We start from the raw sequence: 16271 nt of genomic DNA, 5'->3' as shown, positions 1-16271 counted from the left end.
TCCCTCCTCAAAACACTGATACATGCTAAAACACGGATAAACCTAAGAAACTTTATATTAAGTTAAAGAAGCAAGTCACAAAAGATCACATATATCATTCATACAAAATATCCAGAACAGGCAATCTAGAGACAGAAAAGTGGATTCGTGGTTGCCTCAGGCTGAGGAGTCAGAGGGAGGAGGAATAAGGAATAACTGCTAATAGGTACAAAATTTCTTTTTGGAATAATGAAATGCTCTATAGTTAAATTATGATGATAGCTGTACAACTCTGGAAATATACTAAAAACCACTAAAGTGTATCCTTTAAGTAGGTGAGCTTTATGATATGTAAACGATTATCTAAATAAAGCTCTTTTAAAAGTAAGAGAAAAAAGCCTGTAATTGCATGTTTTTCAATTTTCTGCCTCAAGTGGCAAGGTTATGCAGTGGAGAAGACCTATTTCATCAAAAACAACATTTTTTTTATCCTTTTATTTAGACTGCTGTCTTTCTGGCACTCTACTGTTAGCAATAAAATAAAATAAAATAAAATAAAAAAGTATGGGCTTTCTAAACTCCGGAACAGTCATTAATAAATTAAAAGGACAAAGGAAAAAATTATAAAACTTTAAGTTTACACTCCTAACATAGAAGCAATTTGTTTAACGTCAGACACTAAGGGCCCCCCTGAGCTCTAGTAACCTTACAATCACAGCCCTGACCATCGCAATGCCTGCCTCAGGCCACAGACATCTCAATGCAGCTGAGGTCAGGATGAGCACATATCCGACTTCTAAAACAATGTCCAATTTTCCCAAAGTGGTTGTATGGTCTCACAAGTTGAACAGAGCGCCCAGGCTCCACATACTCACTTCCTACAGTGAGATTTTTAAACTTTTACAAATCTTGTGTTAAAAGTGTTCTAACTTGCATTTTCCTAATTAAAGTGAGGTTAAACACCTTTTCTTACATTTATTGACCACTGTATCTCCTCTTTTGATAAGTGGCTGCTCAAGTCATTTTTCTACTGGCTATCTTTTTTACTTACTGATTTGAAAGAGCGCTTATATATTCTGATAATTACATGTGATTAAAATTTATCCTCCTATTCCATGGCTCATTTTTTCATTCTCTGTATGTCTGTTGATAATGGCTTAAATTTTAATGTAATCATGTTTCTCAATCTTTTTTTTCCAGTTAGTACTTCTTTCACCATGTTGAAGAAATTCTTCTCCACCCTGAGGTCACAGAAATCTCTTCTATTATCACCTAAGAGTTTTCTAATTATGCTTTTTACATTCAGCTCTTTAATCCAGCTGATATGAGGGAAAGCTCCAATTTCACATTTTTCCCCCCACATGGAAAACTAATTATTGGAAACTAGATCTGACTTCAGTATTGTGAGAAATGCTCACGTTAAAAACCAGGACACAGGACTTGAGCAGCAAAGCGAGGCGTTTATTCACGAGTCTGCTGAGTCGGGCACACCCTCAGCCAGGAGAATGGGCGCCCCAAGTAGACGAAGAAAACTAGTTTTAGCTTCCTCTCTTCAGCGCTGCCTACGGAGGTGGCAGCCATCTCTTAGTCGGCACCATGGCTTCCCTCAGACCCCTCGTGAAACCCAAGATTGTCAAGAAGAGGACCAAGAAGTTCATCCGGCACCAGTCAGACCGATATGTCAAAATTAAGCGCAACTGGAGGAAACCCAGAGGTATTGACAATAGGGTGCGTAGAAGATTCAAGGGCCAGATCTTGATGCCCAACATTGGTTATGGGAGCAACAAGAAAACAAAGCACATGCTGCCCAGTGGCTTTCGAAAGTTCCTGGTCCACAACGTCAAGGAGCTTGAAGTGCTGCTGATGTGCAACAAATCTTACTGCGCTGAGATTGCTCACAATGTCTCCTCAAAGAACCGCAAAGCCATTGTGGAGAGAGCGGCCCAGCTAGCCATCAGAGTCACCAATCCCAATGCCAGGCTGCGCAGTGAAGAAAACGAATAGACAGACTGTGTACACATTGTATTTGTGTTAATAAAACCATAAAATTCTGCCAAAAAAAGAAAAAAAAAAGAAAACTAGTTTTATAGTAATGAGATTAGCTCCCCCTCCCTAATGCAATTAGCTCCCCCTCTCCTCTCCTTCTCCCCAGTTTCTCCATGACTGGTTACTCTGGAGTTACAATCTAACACGATTATCTAAATACCCCTATTGTGATTTGTGAATAAGTTACTACTGTCAACTCCCTTCTCCCAATTTCCCTTTGTCTGGTGATGACTATCTTTCCCCCTTCAGGATGTCCCTTAAGACCCTCTAATTATATTTGCCCTTTGTTACTAATGATTTTCTACTGGTTTGGGAGTCACTATGTCTTTGTTTCCTACAATTCCCCCCTGCCTCTTTTCAAAAATTGACTCCTCAAACCATTCTATTTATCCCTTCAAATCTAAGGAGGATTTCTCGACTTTTTTCCTCATAGTTAGGATTCCCTTTGGCCTCCAGGAGGAGGAGATTATGAAAAGTTGCTGGCATTTGTTTAGTTAACGCAGTATCAATCAGTCTCTGAACTAAACCTCTGACGCATGGAATACAGCAACCTAAAGCTGTGAGGACGTCTGCTACCACTACGAGGGATACGAGAGCTGATGAGATCATTCCTTTCCAGTTGCCAAACCAATTTTCTAACCATCCTGTTATGGTATTGTCAATACCTGAGTTTTCCGCTAGTTCATTTGCAGAGCCTTAATGATAGATCCATCAGGGGCTGTATTATTAGGGATAAAGGTGTAACATTGCCCCCGAGCATTACACATACACCTCCCTTTTCTGCCAACATCATATCCAGTGCCTTCCTGTTCTCCCAACCCACTCGACTGGTGGCATCTAATTCTTGAGCAATTCCTTCTATAGCATTCCTAGTATAATTGATAAACCTCTGCTGGTTATAATAAATATAATTTATCCAATCAACATTTTTATTAATGGTCGACTGCCAGAAGAGCACTGACTCAAACCCTGCTGCTATCTGATTTCTAGCTTTAAACTCATCTGGAACTCCTCTAGGGACCCCAATGGCATCAATATAGATATGAGGATTGAAGGATCCACCAGGCGCCATTGACCTCTTTTTCCTAGCAGGGGCAGTCTAGACCGGTTTTGGAAATGCTAGGATAAAGGGATAGCCAATTGAACCAGGGCACAAGTTCCACTCCACCTGTCAGGTAGGATTTTTCAGAGACTCCTCTGCCCACAATACCACCAGACATCTGTTCTGGGGATTCGGAGGGGAATATAGTTGCCGGTCCCACTGTGAAGGTGGCTCGCATTTCTGGTATGAGTGCTTGTTAGGAGTTCTCCCACAGGGGTACTGGAATTCGCTTCCCACCTAGAGAGGCAAGAAGAGTAATTCATGGGCCCCACTGAGTATGAAGGGAGAGACTGAGTCCCATTACTCCTTATAGAGGGAAAGAGGAGAGACAAGCTTCTGCAAGTCTCATTTCCCCATGCATTCTCATCCCGGGAGAGAGTGAGCATACAGGCCATTCCCAAGGGGTCAGAGTCCCAGCCTAGTGGAAATGGTGCGACCTGTGCCTGGGGTCTCCCTGTGGTACAAGCATAACAGTTGCTTTTATTCAGGGATTTAATGGTAAATTTGACCCATTCTACACAAGCATTTACGTCCCCGTACCCAGTCTCTATCTCTAAGGTTTGTCTGAGATTTAATACCTCAAAAACTTTTACCTTGGCTGGATCATTCTGCGGTCTTCTGAGGTGTTTCTGAGGTCCAGCTGGGAGAAGTTAGATTTTCTAGGGAAGGAGGAGTTGTCACTAAGTGGAGACCTAGCCACCCTACTGGATCTATGCCAGATACATCAGCTTCTAGGCCATAAACTCTGGTAGCCACATGGGGTTCCTGACTTAAGGCCTGTGGCTGGTTAAGTGTTAGAAGAAGAGGGTTTCGCTGGAGAGGCTGGCAGTTTGGGGGAGGAGCTCCTTTGCTTAAAGTTATTTTAGGCAAAAGAGAGACCAGTTTTAAAGTGAGCCCACAGACCAACCCATACTTCACCAACCCAACCACTTAGTTCAGCCAAACTGTTGAGTCTCAGGAAGCGGCAATGCAGATGGGCTTCTTAAGTGAGGCCTGTATGTACAGACAATCACTCAGGTAATGAGATCATAGGCTTATGCCCTATGAAAACAGAAAGAACATACATGTTAATTCACACAACACAATTCACAAACCAGTCTCTAAATTTGCAAGACTGTCTTATTGGGAAGACATCCAGTTGCAAGGCATTAGACATTCTTCTTGCCTGTAAATTAAGCATCTTTGATAATGTCACAGACCTGGTTTAACTTTCAAATGAAAACAAACTTTTAATTAAAATAAACTTTATAGACACAGTTAGCTGCACTAGTTTATAGTTTACCACTGAGCATTGTGATTTTCCTCAAATCATGATTTTTCTCCTTAAGATTACCCTCCTTGTTATTAAAGGGACTGCATTAAGTCCAGTTTTAATTTAGCCTGTTCATTTGCATAAACACAAGATCAGCAATTGATACAAAAACCACCATTAGCAACTGGTCTTATTAGTTTTATGCAAAGGAACCTTATGTGACTTCTTACTTCTTTAGAATGGAAATACTGGAGGGTTCCTGTAGGGAGAAAAATATAAAGGTGTGAAGGAAAATCCTTGTCCTTCAAAACTGCATTTCCATGCATTATACCTTCCATTACTAAAACCATACAATTTCTTTTCAAAACCTTTATAAACTTCTAACAAACCTTTTTCATTTACACACCTTACACTTTCCTTGGTTCCCTTTCTTTCAGGTGAAGTTTTAAATTTCCCTGGGAAACCTCAATTTTTCCTTTCAGAGCATAAACAGAGCAATAATTCAAAACACAGATAGCTAGGCCCTCTCTCTCCAGTATGTCCACTGGCCTCCTAGAGAGAAATGCCCTTGGCAGAGACATACTCACTTGCCCAGGCTGGAGCACTCAGCAGCCCTGAATGACCCTGTCTGGGTCCTGGGTGGCAAAAGGAATTTTTGCCAACTGGTTTACAGACAACCTTTCCTAGGTCTCATTGGTCAAAAACAGATACAGAGAATTCCACAGCAGAACAGACAAAGGTACACTTATAAAATCAGAACACAAGCAGCTGAGGTTTCCTTTTCCCAGGTTTAAAAGTTCCATAACTGTTTCTTTTTTATCATTACGACTTTCCACAATCTTCCGCAACATTCACAAAGTTTCTAAATACCCTTTACTTCTTTAGATTTAACCAAAATACGCTCCCAGTCCTTGTTCTTTTCCACATGGTGAAGGACTATACTCAAACTCAGTATCTGGCAGCTAAAAGTTCCTAGATTTGCAGAGATATCCTGCAGCTTTAAACAAACTTCTGCTTCTCCTCCTCTCTTCTAACATACACTTTCTGAGATTTCCTGAGTTTTTCAATTGTTCTATCTGGCCCATTCACCTACCTTCTGCAATTTCTTACAAATATCTGGCCAGCTTCTGTTACAACGGTGACTTTTAAAGAGTCCCTGTCCTACAGCATTCTCTGGATTTAGACAAGAATACTTTCTCACCTGGTCCCTGAGCTTCCTTAGGAATGCTGATGGAGCTATATCTCGAATGCCTTGGAGACATTCTGTGCTTGGGGAACGAACTCCTTGATTCCCCCGATGATGAGGCTCCTACTCTCATCTGAGCCCTATCCTCCAGACTGTTATCCCATTCAGGGTCTATACTGGGAAACTTTTGTTAGGCTGGGACAATTCCCTGACCGGGAGGATGTTCCCTTTCCCATATCCTCATAGCAGCCCGTCTGATCACTCCCTTCTCTTCCCCACTGAAGATGTCTAGTATAGACATTAATTCCGTCCACATGTATATGCTGGGTCCAGGGAACTGATCTAATTGTTCTGCCAATCCAAAGGGGTCCTCTACCAAGTGCTTCGTATTGCGCTTGAAGTTTCTAACTTCAGTGCTTGTTGAAGGAGCATTTGACATATCCAATATGTCCTGGACCCATGGAGACCTCCCTAAGGGGAAACATCGGCTGCTCTGAGGGAACAGGGAAGTTCTTTAGGTCTTGCTTACATTGTTCTAATTCCTTTTTTAATCTAGACTAAGTTCCCACGGGGCGGATACTGGTGGGGTATCTGGTAGGTGTTCCCGGCCTGATCCATCTGTACTGTCTGTTCTGGTGCCTCTGCCCAGTTGGCCTCCGGCTGGCCAGGGCTATAAGGCAGTGGGAGACAAGACAGAGGGTCCCAGGCTTTATCTTCTTTCTCTTTTATAGGGAAGAGACCTGCAGATCTGCTGGTAGGTGGTGATCAGCAGAGAGCATATTCCCTCGCTTCTTTAAAAGCTGATGCCTGGCCCTGGCTGCTGTGGCTCAGTGGATTGAGCGTTGGCCTGCGAACCAAGTGTCACTGGTTCAATTCCCAGTCAGGGCACATGACCAGGCCACATGCCAGGTCCCCAACTGGGGGCACAAGTGAGAGACAACCACACAGTGATGCCTCTCTCCCTCTCCTTCTCCCCTCCCCTCTCTCCAAAAAGAAACAAACAATTTTAAAAAGCTGATGCCTGATCACTCACATATAAGACCAGAGCTTGACAAACCCAACATTCATCAGACCCAAATTGGGGCCAGAAGACAGATTTCCCCTAAATGGGTTCCTTTGGCCAAAGGAGACAACAATATTTTACCATTGTTACTTTTGGTCCGGGGATCCTCTCCCCAGTGCTCTAACATTCTCCCTAATGGACTGTTGGGTGGAATGTCTGTGGGGCCTTCCTTGGTCCCACCCCTTTTAATTTCTCTAGTCCTAGAATTTCTATTTTCCATCCTCAGCTGATTCCTGTGGCTGAATCCAGTCGTGTTCTCAACCTCCTTTACCAAAGATTTATTGAACACAGATCCTGTGAGCTCAATCCCCCTATACCAGATAATTTCTACCCATGCCCTGTATACTCAACTGCCCTTACTAGAAGTTTCTTGTATACAGTCTTGTGTGCTTAACCCTCTTAAAGAGACTTTGCACACAGCCCGAGATGCTTCGTCCGTCTCCGGCTGTTTCCCTCACAGGAGAATGGACCCAGTGGAGGGGCACCCCACACTCACTTTGTGTCTTGAGACACATCCCAGCCACACACACAGTCAGCTTCCCAAGGATGCGCAACCACCAAGGCAGTACTTAAGCCCAATATTCTTACCTTGGCCCATGCACGAGGTTGCCTGGTTGCCGTGGTGTTTGCTTTTGTTTCCCCCTGCGTCGATCCACTGCTGTCCCAAGAAGAAGTCTCGGGTCATTTCCAGACACTGTGAGGCAGGGGAGCCCTGGGTCAAGCGAGCCACCCAAAAGTGGGTAGGACATGTCTTCCTGCCTCGGCTCAGAGCCCCTTCCCACACACAGGCGGAGGATCCCGCACGAGCCCCCAAGTTGTGAGAAATGCTCACAATAAAAACCAGGACACAGGACTTGAGCAGCAAAGCGAGGCATTTAGTCACGAGTCTGCAGAGTCAGGTGCACCCTCAGCCAGGAGAATGTGCGCCCCGAGTAGACGAAGAAAACTAGTTCTATAGTAATGCGATTAGCTCCCCCTCCCTAACACAATTAGCTCCCCCTCTCCTCTCCTTCTCCCCAGTTTCTCCATTACTGGTTACTCCAGAATTACAATCTAACACGATTATCTAAATGCCCCTATTGTGATTTGTAAATATGTTACTACTGTCAAATCCCTTCTCCCAATTTCCCTTTGTCTGGTGATGGCTATCTTTCCCCCTTCAGGATGTCCCTTAAGACCCTCTAATTACATTTGCCCTTTGTTACTAATGATTTTCTACTGGTTTGGGAGTCATTGTCCTTGTTTCCTACAGTATCAAGCTAGACTCAACTAGTTTCAACTAGTTTCAACTAGACTCAATTAGTTTCAAAAAGAAACTAATAAAATGTTCCTTTGATGAGGGCCGACTATGTCAGGCAGTATATAGTGAGTACTTTATATATATTATATAAGTATACAATAATTTTGTAAAGTACATTATTACTATTTTCATCTTACAGATTTAAAAAAATTGAGGCTAAGAAACATGTCCAAGGTATTAAAAGATAAAGATGGGATTATTATCTAATTTAATGCCCGAGTTCTTTCTACCACATTACATTGTTTTATGTAAGAATTTGATTTCAGGATAACAGAAGGAACAGTTTCATTTTGAAGATGCTGTAGTCACTTTACTCTCTAGGCCCACTGACACAGTGATGCTTGTTCATGTAATAGATATTTATTGAGGGCTTATTACCTGCCAGAGGGAGAGAAACATCACTGTGTGGTTGCCTCTCACTTGCGCCCCCAACTGGGAAGCTGACATGCAACCTAGTAATGTGCCCTGACTGGGAATTGAACCAGTGACACTTGGCTCGCAGGCTGGTGCTCAATCCACTGGGCCACATACCCTGGCTGGTTTGGCTCAGTGGATTGAGCGTCGGCCTGCGAGCTAAGTGTCGCTGGTTCGATCTTCCAGTCAGGGCACATCAGAGAAGGAAAACTCTGACTCAAAAAAACCTCCACTGCCTTGCGGCATACCTCTTCAGGGGAAAGGCTTAAGGGAGTAAACCCCGACAGAAAACCCGGAGCCGGAGTCCCTAAGGCGGTTTGACGTTGTAGTCAACACCGGCAACTCCTGCGGCGCACCTGAAGCCAAGCTGTATTGACTCCGTCTTTCCCTTGGATCCTTCAGCTGCGAAGAGAGGGGGGGGTCTGCTGCACGGGCAACAGCAGACCCTCCATGTCACCCTGCCCAGGCTCTGTAGCTTCATCGCAAGATGTCGATTCAACACGGGAGGAGACAGATACGGTGTCACTCCCGAGTCGGACTGCATAGCCATTCTCGGCGGTGCAGATAGACTCTTAAGAAGCTACACCATCATCTCTCGAGACGGACGGCTGCTAAGAAGAATTACCTGCCAGACACTGTTCCATGCTCTGAGGATCAAGTGGTAACCCTACCCTCTTGGGGTCTTACAGCCTAAACTGATATGTACTCTCCCATGTCCCTTCTACATGACTCATTCTTACACACTTAATAAAGGAAACCTTCCTAAAATAACAGAATGACTGGACTGCAACATGAGTTGCAGCAACTTAGAGAAATTCTAGCATTCATACTGACAGAACCTCATGAAATAAAGCATCCCATGTCTCTTTCCTTCCCCTGCAGTTTACATTTTTCACTTTTCAAAAAATATTAGCAATCTTCCAAAATAATTATGTTAACAAAATGATTGTGACTTCTTGTAAGTATCTATATACATCTTGGGCTATTTCTGAACCCTTTCCTTCTCTCTTTAAAAAGATGCATTTCAATGCACAATAAGTAGTAATAAACTTATGCTTCTTTATTAATACAATTTGGATATCTATGCATATTCAGAAAATTAAAGAATACAAGAACCAGGAGAGAAAAAGTTATGCAGAGCAATGTGAGGTTGCCAAGAACTTCCTTTATTTTCCCACCATCTGCTATCCTCAAAGGTAAACCCACACCCCTCCCCCAGGCTCCAGATTCACCCCTTTCACCTATTTAATAGAATAGAAGCTTCAAGTATTCTTTCTGTCTTACAGCCCATCAAAGCAACATATAAACACTCTCTAATGCTGCCCATCTCGACAATTAAAAGAAAACTCTCTTGACGCCCTTATGCGTCAAGAACTTTTCCTTATGCATCAAGAACTTTTCCATTTCTCTGCTCTCCTTTCACAGTAGGAAGTCTTATCTCAGACATTTGTCTACATATGCCACCTCTTCACTTCCTCCCCAGTCTGGCTACAGTCTATCCCCAAAACACCGATATTGCCCTTGACCAGGTCACCAATGACCTTCCAATCACCAAATCCAATGGTTCCTTCTCAGATCTTCCAGGCCCTTCAGTCCCAAAGCATTTTCTCCTCTCAGCTACTGTGACACTACTCTCCTGATTTTCCTTCTTCCCCTCCAGCTAATCCTTCTAGGTCTCTTTTGCTGGCTCCTCCAGATAATACAAACTCTTAATCTTGGAATTCCTCAGAACTGGGTGTTAAGTTCTCTTCTTTTTTTCCTGTATGTATATTCTACATTCTCTTCCTAAGTGATGTCATGTAAATTTATGGCTAGAATACATCAATTTTATGAGACTTACTCCCTGAGATCCAAACACATACATCTAACTACTCATTTGGAATCTTCACTTGAATGTTGTGCAGGCCACCAAAACTAACTAATTTGCTTCATACCCAACTCTCCCCAGGCTTCCCCACCTCAGTGCTACACAACCAACCAAGCCAAAAACTTAGAAACCATCACTGACAGCTCCCTCACCTACACCCCATGCATTAGCAAATTCTATTGAGTCTACTGTCACCATATATCTCGAAATCAATTACTTCTCTCCATTCTCACTGTCGGCATCCTAATCCAATCCACCTGGACCATCTCAGTGGCCTCCAAATTGCCTTCCCTTTTACCCTTGGAAGTCCATTCTCCATAGAGCAGATAAATATCTTTTTAAAAGGCAAAGCAGACCCTGTCACAGTTCTATATAAAGCCTTTCAGTAGCTTCCTAAATAATAAACATCTAACTCTTTACCAGGATTTACAAGGCCCAACAAGATCTGGTCTTTACTTACCATCACTCCATCTTATTTCCATTCATACCCCCTCTATAGGTTCCTAATTCACCACAGACTATCTCCTACCGCAAGGCCTTTGCAAGTGATATTTTTTTGTCCAAAGTCCTCTTACAACAGCTGCTTCTCACCCTTCATGTCTTAGCCTAAAAAATCACCAGCACATTAAAGATTCTTTTTCTATTCACCCTACTGAGTATGTCCCATCTTATTCTCTAACATATCACTCATTCTACCTGCTAAATACTTATTACAAATACTAGATTTTATTTATTTCCTTACTGGTTCACTACCTCCCTACTTTACCACAATATAAGCTTCTGTCTTCTTTAGGTTGCATATGTAGTGTCAATAAATATTTCTAGAATAAATGGAAGAAGCACAAATGGAGAATGGAAAGAAAAGAGAAAGAGAAGGGAGAAAAGAAAATATTTTCAATCTATATCTAGGTTTCCACCAGAGTTTTCTAATACAGTCAGTGACAGTAGAGGTTGACTGCTGGCTAAGTTGAGCCTAACAGTAATATTCTACATATGACTTAACCTATTGGTAAAGTTTGGTTCTAGCAGCAAGCTGTTCATTTTACACTCAACGCCTCTCTATTGAAAGATCAAATTTAATTATTGCTTCTCTACAATTACTCTTGGTAGTTCCTAGTACACACCTAAATTTACCAAAGTAAATTAGGAAAATCTGTTTAAAACATAATGCCTGGAAGAGGAAAATATAAAATGCAAGTGTTTATGCCTAAATTCATTAGAAAATGCCTCTAAAATAGCAAAACGTTAATGCTGGGTGACTGGCAAATAGGGATACTTTATATTAATATCTCTTCATTTAAGTATGTTTAAAATTTCCAATAATAAAATGTTAAATAAAAGTAAATGCCTCTTAGAAATTAAAAGCAAATAAACATCTCTGAGTTACAGATATTTTCCTGGCTCAAGTGTACTCTGTTGCCACTTGGAGATTTAATTTAAATAAGCTGATAATCTGTAAAGGTGTTTTCATAAGACATCAGCTCCTTGGAGGATCTGAAGACACAGAAAACAGGACTGCCTTCACACCTGCTCAGTGTCACAGCCTTTCAGCCCCACCACAATCAGCCCAGCACCTTTCAATGATAATCTCCAATAACCACCACTCAAAAGCAGAGCAACTTCAGGAGAGGAATAAAATCATTTAAAAGGGGAAAGTAGTGGAAACATACAGAAGAAAATAAATGTTTTTGCTTAAATTCAAACAGAACATTTTTCTCCTACAAGTTTGATGAGGTGATATTTCTCTTTAAAGTGGCACTTCAAATTCAGAAAGGAACTTACAGAAGACAAAATGCAAATACACCAGAGGCCAGCATCCCTGCCCAATACAGTCCCTCCTCTTATGGATTCCTTCTTTATAGTATTAAATAAAATGTTACAGCTTTCAGTGGTAAAAATGCAAGTATTAAGCCTTCAATTATTAGGTGGAACAAAGAACCGAACAATCTAAGCTGCTCTGGCAGTTAGTTTTTTTGCTATAGAAATACTCTGATCTATGGGAAAACAAAAATAATAGAAGTTTATTTTAGTTTGTTTGACTTGAAGAAAATAATTTTTTAAACCCTATTAGGAAATTAAGGAACTGCAGCTAAGTACAATTTTTAAAAATTAAGTATATCCCTACAAGTGAATCCACAAACATAGTAAGATGGATCCAAACCAGCATATGAAAGATATCTTTATTTATGTTTACAAGTAGCACAGGACCATCCTTAAATAAAAACAGCTAGCATTACAGAAATCCAAAACAATGTAATGAATAAGCTGGTACTTGAACATAAATGGTTTAATTAATCAAAAACATGATATATTACTGTGAAGATTTTTAACAATAAAATCCCTTAGAATTTCAGGTTTTGAGGACAAAAGAGGATGTAAATTTTATTAAAAAATAAATTATGGATCAAAATGGCCATACTACCCAAAGCAATTTATAGATTCAATGCAATCCCTATTAAAATACCAATGACATATTTCACAGACCTAGAACAAATACTCCATAAATTCATATGGAACCAAAAAAGACCCCGAATAGCAAAAGCAATCTTGAGATGGAAGAACACAGCAGGAGGAATCACAACACCAGATATCAAACAATACTACAAAGCCACTGTGATCAAAACAGTCTGTCTGGTACTGGCATAACAACAGACATATAGATCAGTGGAACAGAATAGAGAGTCCAGAAATAAACCCAGGCCTCTATGGTCAACTAATATTTGATAAAGGAGGTAGGAACATAAAATGGAGTGAGAAGAGCCTCTTTAACAAATGGTGCTGGGAGAACTGGATAGGGACCTGCAAAAAAATGAAACTAGACCACCAACTTACACCACACACGAGAATAAACTCAAGATGGATTAAAGACTTAAATGTAAGCCGTGACACCATAAAAGTCCTAGAGGAAAACATAGGCAAGAAAATATCAGCTATCTCACGTAACAATTTCTTCACGGATACATCTCCTAAAGCAAGAGAAATAAAGGAAAAAATAAATAAATGGGATTACATCAAACTAAAGAGTTTCTGCTCAGCAAAAGAAAACATCAGCAAGATGAAAAGGAAACCAACCATATGGGAAAACATATTTGCCAATGACATCACAGACAGGGGACTGATTTCCAAAATATATAAAGAGCTGATACAACTCAACATCAAGAAAACAAACAACCCAATTAAAAAATGGGCAAAGGACCTGAACAAACACTTCTCTGAAGAGGACATACAGAAGGTCCATAGACACATGAAAAAATGCTCAACATCATTAGCCATCAGGGAGATGCAAATAAAAACCACAATGAGATACCACTTTACACCAGTCAGAATGGCCATCATCAACAAATCAACAAGCAACGAGTGCTGGCGAGGATGTGGAGAAACGGGAACCCTACTACACTGTTGGTGGGAATGCAGACTGGTGCAGCCACTATGGAAAACAGTATGGAATTACCTCAAAAGATTAAAAATGGAACTGCCTTTTGAACCAGCGACTCCACTACTAGGATCATACCCGAAGAACCTTAAAACACCAATTCAAAAGAACTTATGCACCCCTATGCTCATTGCAGCACTGTTTACAATAACTAAGTGCTGGAAACAACCTAAGTGCCCATCTGTAGATGAGTGGATCAAAAAACTGTGGTACATCTACACAATGGAATACTATGTAGCAGAAAGAAAGAAGGAACTCCTGCCATTTGCAACAACATGGATGGAACTAGAAAGAATTTTGCTTAGTGAAATAAGCCAGGCAAAGAAAGAAAAATACCATATGATATCACCTAATACAGGGAACTAAAGAACAACACAAACAAAAGAACTAAATAGAACAAAGAGCAGAATAGCAGTCAATAGGGGGGAGGGGGGAGGGAGAGAAGGGGGATAAGTAAGGGAAGGGTTTAGTCAAAGAACCTGTATAAATGACTCACAGACATAGACAACGGGGAGGGATATGATTGCGGGAGAGGGGTGGGTTGGGTGGGGGAGAGAAACTGGGGGAAAAGGGGACAACTGTAATTGAAAAACCAAAAATAAAAAAATAACTAAAAAAATTAAAAATTTTTTAAAAAATTAAAAAAATAAATAAATTATGGTAGAATTCTAAATCTATAAATGTAATCATTGCATAGTATTTCATTTTGTCTTTCTTTTTGGGGGTGCGGGTGGAGGAGGTAGTTTCTTGGCCTATGAATGATAGACCTCACATCCAAGAAACAAACACTCAACCTAAATCCTTGGACCTAGGGTGGTGGGGAAAACGACCAAGGGGAACATCCCACCAATTCCTACCATTTTTAATTGTTTCTCCCTCTACATCTTGAGAGATTTAAAATGTTGCCATCCCTAATAAAAAATAAGTTTATTAGTGCTGGATTCAGGTCATAAATACTGACAAGCACTGAACATGAATAGTGAGAAAATATATTTAGACATTGGTATCCTTGCTTACAAAGTGAGAAGAGGAGGAAAGGGAGGAGAGGAGCAACAAGATCCTGGCAGTGAGCCTTGGGGGAGTGGGGAGCTAGGCATGACTTGAGTAGCAAAGGGAAGTAACACATAGAGGTGCCACAAACACAAACCTGTCACATCTTAGACCTGCAAATGACAATAAGGCTCTGAGTAATGTCTCTGTAATTAGATTAGGGGAGGCCAGTATGATTCTTTAGGTGACAGATCTAATCTGGGGCACAACTCGGCCTAAACAGAGATTTACTGAAGTCACGGAAATGAGCACTTAATCACACAAAGAGATCATGGCCACAGTAAAGATATGTTTCCCGTCCTGTTCATTTCTAGAGCTGTGTTCAGTTTTGTGGTTCAACCCATGGATGTGACTAGGCTTTTTAAGTCTAAGAAATATAAGATCTTATTCCATGCTACTAATTTGGCATCACAGCCTAAACTAGTCACTTTAGTTTGTCCTACATCTAAGTTTACCTCCACACATGAATTGAATAAATACTGTGAGAAACACAATAACACGGGACACAGGACTTCAGCAGCAAAGTGGGCGTTTATTCACGAGTTTGCAGAGTCGGGGCACAGCCAGCCAGGGGTATACGTGCACAAAGTAGACAAAGAAAACTGGTTTTAAAGTAATGCAATTAGCTCCCCCTCCCCTCTCCTTCTTCCCCGTTTCTCCATTACTGGTTAATTCGGAGGCCCTGGCTGGTTTGGCTCAGTGGATTGAGCGTCGGCCTGCGAGCTAAGTGTCGCTGGTTCGATCTTCCAGTCAGGGCACATCAGAGAAGGAAAACTCTGACTCCAAAAAACCTCCGCTGCCTTGCGGCATACCTCTTCAGGGGAAAGGCTAAGGGAGTAAACCCCGACAGAAAATCCGGAGCCGGAGTCCCTAAGGCGGTTTGACGTTGTAGTCAACACCGGCAACTCCTGCGGCGCACCTGAAGCCAAGCTGTATTGACTCCGTCTTTCCCTTGGACCCTTCAGCTGCGAAGAGAGGGGGGGTCTGCTGCATGGGCAACAGCAGACCCTCCATATCACCCTGCCCAGGCTCTGTAGCTTCAGCTTCACTGGAGAGGACACTCCAGCGTCATCGCAAGATGTCGATTCAACACGGGAGGAGACAGATACCATGTCACTCCCGAGTCGGACTGCACAGCCATTCTCGGCGGTGCAGATAGACTCTTAAGAAGCTACACCATCGTCTCTCGAGACGGACGGCTGCCGACAACCAATCTAGTTGTCTATCTCCAACTTACTTGCAAAGTTATCTAGCTACATCTTCCCATTTCCCTGTGTTTGGTGATGACAGTCTTCCTCCTTTTGATTCCAAGAGATATGTGTGAGGAGCTACAGAATGTCATTTCCTCGCCCCTTTTCCATGATTCATCTGTTAATTATCTCCTACTGGTTTGAGAGTCACAGGCTTCTTTATCTCTTACAATACTACCTGTGCTGGACAGTTTATGTCAGTACTTGCCCCACACCTATCCTTCTACACTCTCCTTAATGCATCAGGCCTGAAATCTATAGCCCCAAACTCCCTCGTCAGCTGGCAGGAGTACAGGCTCCTCCATCATGGCAGCGAACTCCAGCAGCAA

At 41.8% G+C, this 16271-nt stretch overlaps 1 protein-coding gene and 1 pseudogene across 5 annotated transcripts in view; one reads left to right on the top strand and one right to left on the bottom strand.

Moving 5' to 3' along the window:
• The window catches only part of SFMBT1 (Scm like with four mbt domains 1), a 124466-nt gene that overhangs the window by 84894 nt on the left and 23301 nt on the right, over positions 1-16271 (bottom strand). The window lies entirely within an intron of this gene.
• On the top strand, positions 1541-1998 carry LOC150004848 (large ribosomal subunit protein eL32 pseudogene; annotated as a pseudogene).

The sequence above is a fragment of the Furipterus horrens genome, unplaced genomic scaffold, assembly GCF_987537825.1.
Source record: "Furipterus horrens unplaced genomic scaffold, mFurHor1.1.pri manual_scaffold_7, whole genome shotgun sequence".
In the NCBI taxonomy this organism is placed as follows: Eukaryota; Metazoa; Chordata; class Mammalia; order Chiroptera; family Furipteridae; genus Furipterus; species Furipterus horrens.
The sequence above is the reverse complement of the archived record's forward strand: the minus strand, read 5'-3'. Positions and strand labels throughout refer to the sequence as shown.